A 7239-nucleotide genomic window follows, 5' to 3' on the forward strand; every position below is an offset into this window, starting at 1 on the left:
GAGATGGTCCCATAAACTTAGGCACAGATGGTCCCTTAAACTTGGGCACATAAAGTCCCATAAACTTGGGCACAGATGGTCCCATAAACTTGGGCACAGATGGTTCCATAAACTTGGGCACATAAAGTCCCATAAACTTGGGCACAGATGGTCCCATACACCTGGGCACAGATGGTCCCTTAAACTTGGGCACCTAAAGTCCCATGAACGTGGGCACATAAAGTCCCATAAACTTGGGCACAGATAATTCCATAAACTTGGGCACATAAAGTCCCATAAACTTGGGCAAAGATGGTCCCATAAACTTGGGCACAGATGGTCCCATAAACTTGGGCACAGATGGTTCCATAAACTTGGGGAAAGATGGTCCCATAAACTTGGGCACATAAAGTCCCATAAACTTGGGCACAGATGGTCCCTTAAACTTGGGCACATAAAGTCCCATAAACTTGGGCACATAAAGTCCCATACACCTGGGTACAGATGGTCCCATAAACTTGGGCACAGATGGTCCCATAAACTTACGCACAGATGGTCCGTTAAACTTAGGCACAGATGGTCCCATAAACTTGGGCACAGATGGTCCCTTAAACTTGGGCACATAAAGTCCCTTACACCTGGGCACAGATGGTCCCATAAACTTGGGCACAGATGGTCCCATAAACTTAGCCACAGATGGTCCCATAAACTTTGGCACAGAAAGTCCCATACACCTGGGCACAGATGGTCCCATAAACTTAGGCACAGATGGTCCCATAAACTTGGGCACATAAAGTCCCATACACCTGGGCACAGATGGTCCCATAAACTTGGGCACATAAAGTCCCATAAACTTGGGCACAGATGGTTCCACAAACTTGGGGACATAAAGTCCCATAAACTTGGGCACAGATGGTCCCATAAACTTGGGCACAGATGGTCCCATACACCTGGGCACAGATGGTCCCATACACCTGGGCACAGATGGTCCCATAAACTTGGGCACAGATGGTCCCTTAAAATTGGGCACATAAAGTCCCATAAACTTGGGCACATAAAGTCCCATACACCTTGGCACAGATGGTCCCATAAACTTGGGCACAGATGGTCCCATAAACTTGGGCACAGATGGTCCCTTAAACTTGGGAAATAAAGTTCCATAAACTTGGGAACATAAAGTCCCATAAACTTGGGCACAGATGGTTCCATAAACTTGGGCACAGATGGTCCCTTAAACTTGGGCACATAAAGTCCCATAAACTTGTGCACATAAAGTCCCATAAACTTGGGCACAGATGGTTCCATAAACTTGGGCACATAAAGTCCCCTAAACTTGGGCACATAAAGTCCCATAAACTTGGGCACAGATAGTTCCATAAACTTGGGCTCATAAAGTCCCATAAACTTGGGCACAGATGGTCCCATAAACTTGGGCATATAAAGTCCCATAAACTTGGGCACAGATGGTTCCATAAACTTGGGCACATAAAGTCCCATAAACTTGGGCACAGATGGTCCCATAAACTTGGGCTTATAAAGTCCCATAAACTTAGGCACATAAAGTCCCATAAACTTGGGCACAGATGATTCCATAAACTTCGGTACATAAAGTCCCATAAACTTGGGCACATAAAGTCCCATAAACTTGGGCAGAGATGGTTCCATAAACTTGGGCACAGACCGTCCCTTAAACTTGGGCACATAAAGTCCCATAAACTTGGGCACAGATGGTCCCATAAACTTTAGCACTGATGGTCGCTTAAACTTAGGCACAGATTGTCCCATAAACTTGGGCACAGATGGTCCCTTAAACTTGGGCACATAAAGTCCCATACACCTGGGCACAGAAAGTCCCATAAACTTGGGCACAGATGGTCCCATAAACGTGGGCACAGCTGGTCCCATAAACTTGGGCACATAAAGTCCCATACACCTGGGCACAGATGGTCCCATAAACTTGGGCACAGATGGTCCCTTAAACTTGGGCACATAAAGTGCCATAAACTTCGGCACATAAAGTCCCATAAACTTGGGCACTAATGCTCCCATAAACTTGGGCACATAAAGTCCCATAAACTTGGGCCCAGATGGTTCAATACACCTGGGCACTAATGGTCCCAAAAACTTGGGCACAGATGGTACCATAAACTTGGGCACATAAAGTCCTATAAACTTGGGGACACATGGTCCCTTCAACTTGGGCACATAAAGTCCCATAAACTTGGGCACATAAAGTCCTATAAACTTGGGCACAGATGGTACCATAAACTTGGGCACAGACGGTCTCATAAACTTGGGAACAGATGGTTCCATAAACTTGGGCACATAAAGTCCCAAAAACTTGGGCACAGATGGTTCCATAAACTTGGGCACATAAAGTCCCATAAACGAGGGCACAGATGGTTCCATAAACTTGGGCACATAAAGTCCCATAAACTTGGGCACAGATGGTTCCATAAACTTGGGCACAGATGGTCCCATAAACTTGGGCACAGATGGTTCCATAAACTTGGGCACATAAAGTCCCATAAAGTTGGGCACAGATGGTCCCATAAACTAGGGCACAGATGGTCCCTTAAACTTGGGCACATAAAGTCCCATAAACTTAGGCACATAAAGTCCCATACACCTAGGCACAGATGGTCCCATAAACTTGGGCACAGATGGTCCCATAAACTTGGGCACAGATGGTCCCTTAAACTTAGGCACAGATGGTCCCATAAACTTGGGCACAGATGGTCCCTTAAACTTGGGCAAATAAAGTTCTATAAACTTGGGCACATAAAGTCCCATAAACTTGGGCACAGATGGTTCCATAAACTTGGGCACATAAAGTCCCATAAACTTGGGCACAGATGGTCTCATAAACTTGGGCTTATAAAGTCCCATAAACTTGGGCACAGATGGTTCCATAAACTTGGGCACATAAAGTCCCATAAACTTGGGCACAGATGGTTCCATAAACTTGGGCACATAAAGTCCCATAAACTTGGGCACAGATGGTCCCTTAAACTTGGGCACATACAGTCCCATAAACTTGGGCACAGATGGTCCCTTAAACTTGGGCACATAAAGTCCCATAAACTTGGGCACATAATGTCCCATATACTTGGGCACAGATGGTTCCATAAACTTGGGCACATAAAGTCCCATAAACTTGGGCACAGATGGTCCCATAAACTTGGGCACAGATGGTCCCATAAACTTGGCCACAGATGGTTCCATAAACTTGGGCACAGATCGTCCCATAAACTTGGGCACATAAAGTCCCATAAACTTGGGCACAGATGGTCCCTTAAACTTGGGCACATACAGTCCCATAAACTTGGGCACAGATGGTTCCATAAACTTGGGCACATAAAGTCCCATAAACTTGGGCACAGATGGTTCCATAAACTTGGGCACATAAAGTCCCATAAACTTGGGCACAGATGGTCCCATAAACTTGTGCACAGATGGTCCCTTAAACTTAAGCACATAAAGTCCCATAAACTTGGGCACAGATGGTCCCTTAAAATTAGGCACAGATGGTCCCATAAACTTGGGAACAGATGGTCCCTTAAACTTGGGCACATAAAGTCCCATACACCTGGGCACAGATGGTCCCATAAACTTGGGCACAGATGGTTCCATAAACTTGGGCACATAAAGTCCCATACACCTGGGCACAGATGGTCCCATAAACTTGGGCACAGATGGTCCCTTAAACTTGGGCACATAAAGTCCCATACACCTTGGCACAGATGGTCCCATACACCTGGGCACAGATGGTTCCATAAACTTGGGCACATAAAGTCCCAAAAACTTGGGCACAGATGGTTCCATAAACTTGGGCACATAAAGTCCCATAAACTTGGGCACAGATGGTTCCATAAACTTGGGCACATAAAGTCCCATAAACTTGGGCACAGATGGTTCCATACACTTGGGCACAGATGGTCCCATAAACTTGGGCACAGATGGTTCCATAAACTTGGGCACATAAAGTCCCATAAACTTGGGCACAGATGGTCCCATAAACTTGGGCACAGATGGTCCCTTAAAGTTGGGCACATAAAGTCCCATAAACTTGGGCACATAAAGTCCCATACACCTAGGCACAGATGGTCCCATAAACTTGGGCACAGATGGTCCCATAAACTTGGGCACAGATGGTCCCATAAACTTGGGCACAGATGGTCCCTTAAACTTAGGCACAGATGGTCCCATAAACTTGGGCACAGATGGTCCCTTAAACTTGGGCACATAAAGTTCTATAAACTTGGGCACATAAAGTCCCATAAACTTGGGCACAGATGGTTCCATAAACTTGGGCACATAAAGTCCCATAAACTTGGGCACAGATGGTCTCATAAACCTGGGCTTATAAAGTCCCATAAACTTGGGCACAGATGGTTCCATAAACTTGGGCACATAAAGTCCCATAAACTTGGGCAAAGGATGGTTCCATAAACTTGGCACATAAAGTCCCATAAACTTCGGCACAGATGGTCCCTTAAACTTGGGCACATAAAGTCCCATAAACTTGGGCACAGATGGTCCCTTAAACTTGGGCACATAAAGTCCCATAAACTTGGGCACATAATGTCCCATATACTTGGGCACAGATGGTTCCATAAACTTGGGCACATAAAGTCCCATAAACTTGGGCACAGATGGTCCCATAAACTTGGGCACAGATGGTCCCATAAACTTGGCCACAGATGGTTCCATAAACTTGGGCACAGATGGTCCCGTAAACTTGGGCACATAAAGTCCCATAAACTTGGGCACAGATGGTCCCTTAAACTTGGGCACATAAAGTCCCATAAACTTGGGCACAGATGGTTCCATAAACTTGTGCACATAAAGTCCAATAAACTTGGGCACAGATGGTTCCATAAACTTGGCCACATAAAGTTCCATAAACTTGGGCACAAATGGTCCCATAAACTTCGGCACAGATGGTCTCTTAAACTTAAGCACATAAAGTCCCATAAACTTGGGCACAGATGGTCCCTTAAACTTAGGCACAGATGGTCCCATAAACTTGGGAACAGATGGTCCCTTAAACTTGGGCACATAAAGTCCCATACACCTGGGCACAGATGGTCCTATAAACTTGGGCACAGATGGTCCCATAAACTTGGGCACATAAAGTCCCATACACCTGGGCACAGATGGTCCCATAAACTTGGGCACAGATGGTCCCTTAAACTTGGGCACATAAAGTCCCATACACCTTGGCACAGATGGTCCCATACACCTGGGCACAGATGGTCCCATAAACTTGGGCACAGATGGTCCCTTAAACTTGGGCACATAAAGTCCCATACACCTTGGCACAGATGGTCCCATAAACTTGGGAACAGATGGTCCCATAAATTTGGGCACAGATGGTCCCATAAACTTGGGCACAGATGGTCCCATACACCTGGGCACAGATGGTCCCATAAACTTGGGCACAGATGGTCCCTTAAACTTGGGCACATAAAGTGCCATAAACTTCGGCACATAAAGTCCCATAAACATGGGCACTAATGGTCCCATAAACTGGGGCACATAAAGTCCCATAAACTTGGGCCCAGATGGTTCAATACACCTGGGCACTGATGGTCCCATAAACTTGGGCACAGATAGTACCATAAACTTGGGCACATAAAGTCCCATAAACTTGGGGACACATGGTCCCTTAAACTTGGGCACATAAAGTCCCATAAACTTGGGCACATAAAGTCCTATAAACTTGGGCACAGATGGTACCATAAACTTGGGCACAGATGGTCTCATAAACTTGGGCACAGATGGTTCCATAAACTTGGGCACATAAAGTCCCAAAAACTTGGGCACAGATGGTTCCATAAACTTGGGCACATAAAGTCCCATAAACTTGGGCACAGATGGTTCCATAAACTTGGGCACATAAAGTCCCATAAACTTGGGCACATAAAGTCCCATAAACTTGGGCACAGATGGTTCCATAAACTTGGGCACAGATGGTCCCATAAACTTGGGCACAGATGGTTCCATAAACTTGGGCACAAAAGGTCCCATAAACTTGGGCACAGATGGTCCCATAAACTTGGGCACAGATGGTCCCATAAACTTGGGCACAGATGGTCCCTTAAACTTGGGCACATAAAGTCCCATACACCTGGGCACATAAAGTCCCATAAACTTGGGCACAGATGGTTCCATAAACTTGGGGACAGATGGTCCCATAAACTTGGGCACAGATGGTTCCATAAACTTGGGCACATAAAGTCCCATAAACTTGGGCACAGATGGTTCCATAAACTTGGGCACATAAAGTCCCATAAACTTGGGCACAGATGGTCCCATAAACTTGGGCACAGATGGTCCCTTAAACTTGGGCACATAAAGTCCCATAAACTTGGGCACATAAAGTCCCATACACCTGGGCACAGATGGTCCCATAAACTTGGGCACAGATGGTCCCATAAACTTGGGCACAGATGGTCCCATAAACTTGGGCACAGATGGTCCCTTAAACTTAGGCACAGATGGTCCCATAAACTTGGGCACAGATGGTCCCTTAAACTTGTGCACATAAAGTCCCATAGACCTGGGCACAGATGGTCCCATATACTTGGGCACAGATGGTCCCATACACCTGGGCACAGATGGTCCCATACACCTGGGCACAGATGGTCCCATAAACTTGGGGACAGCTGGTCCCTTAAACTTGGGCAGATAAAGTCCCATAAACGTGGGCACATAAAGTCCCAGACACCTGGGCACAGATGGTCCCATACACTTGGGCACAGATGGTCCCATAAACTTGGGCACATAAAGTCCCATAAACTTGGGCACAGATGGTTCCATAAACTTGGGCACAGATGGTCCCATAAACTTGGGCACAGATGGTTCCATAAACTTGGGCACATAAAGTCCCATAAACTTGGGCACAGATGGTCCCCTAAACTTGGGCACATAAAGTCCCATAAACTTGGGCACAGATGGTTCCATAAACTTGGGCACATAAAGTCCCATAAACTTGGGCACAGATGGTCTCATAAACTTGGGCACATAAAGCCCCATAAACTTGGGCACAGACGGCCCCATAAACTTGGGCACATAAAGTCCCATAAACTTGGGCACATAAAGCCCCATAAGCTTGGGCACATAAAGCCCCATAAACTTGGGCACATAAGGCTCCATAAACTTGGGCACATAAGGCCCCATAAACTTGGACACAAATGGAGCCATACACTCTGCCACAGATAGATCTTAAAAACGTGGGCACAGATGGTCCCATAA

The 7239-nt window shown here is 46.2% G+C and overlaps 1 long non-coding RNA gene across 1 annotated transcript in view; it reads left to right on the plus strand.

Moving 5' to 3' along the window:
• Positions 1–6905: 6905 nt before the first annotated feature.
• LOC146453303 (uncharacterized) overlaps positions 6906–7239 on the plus strand; it is a 378-nt gene continuing 44 nt past the window's right edge. The window contains exons 1-2 of the long non-coding RNA XR_014859537.1: positions 6906–7061; positions 7134–7239. The exon at positions 7134–7239 is cut by the window's right edge and continues 44 nt beyond it. This is a non-coding gene — a long non-coding RNA (uncharacterized LOC146453303). The remainder of the gene's footprint in view (positions 7062–7133) is intronic.

The sequence above is a fragment of the Pavona decussata genome, unplaced genomic scaffold, assembly GCF_977016875.1.
Source record: "Pavona decussata unplaced genomic scaffold, jaPavDecu1.1 SCAFFOLD_339, whole genome shotgun sequence".
Classification (NCBI taxonomy): domain Eukaryota; kingdom Metazoa; phylum Cnidaria; class Anthozoa; order Scleractinia; family Agariciidae; genus Pavona; species Pavona decussata.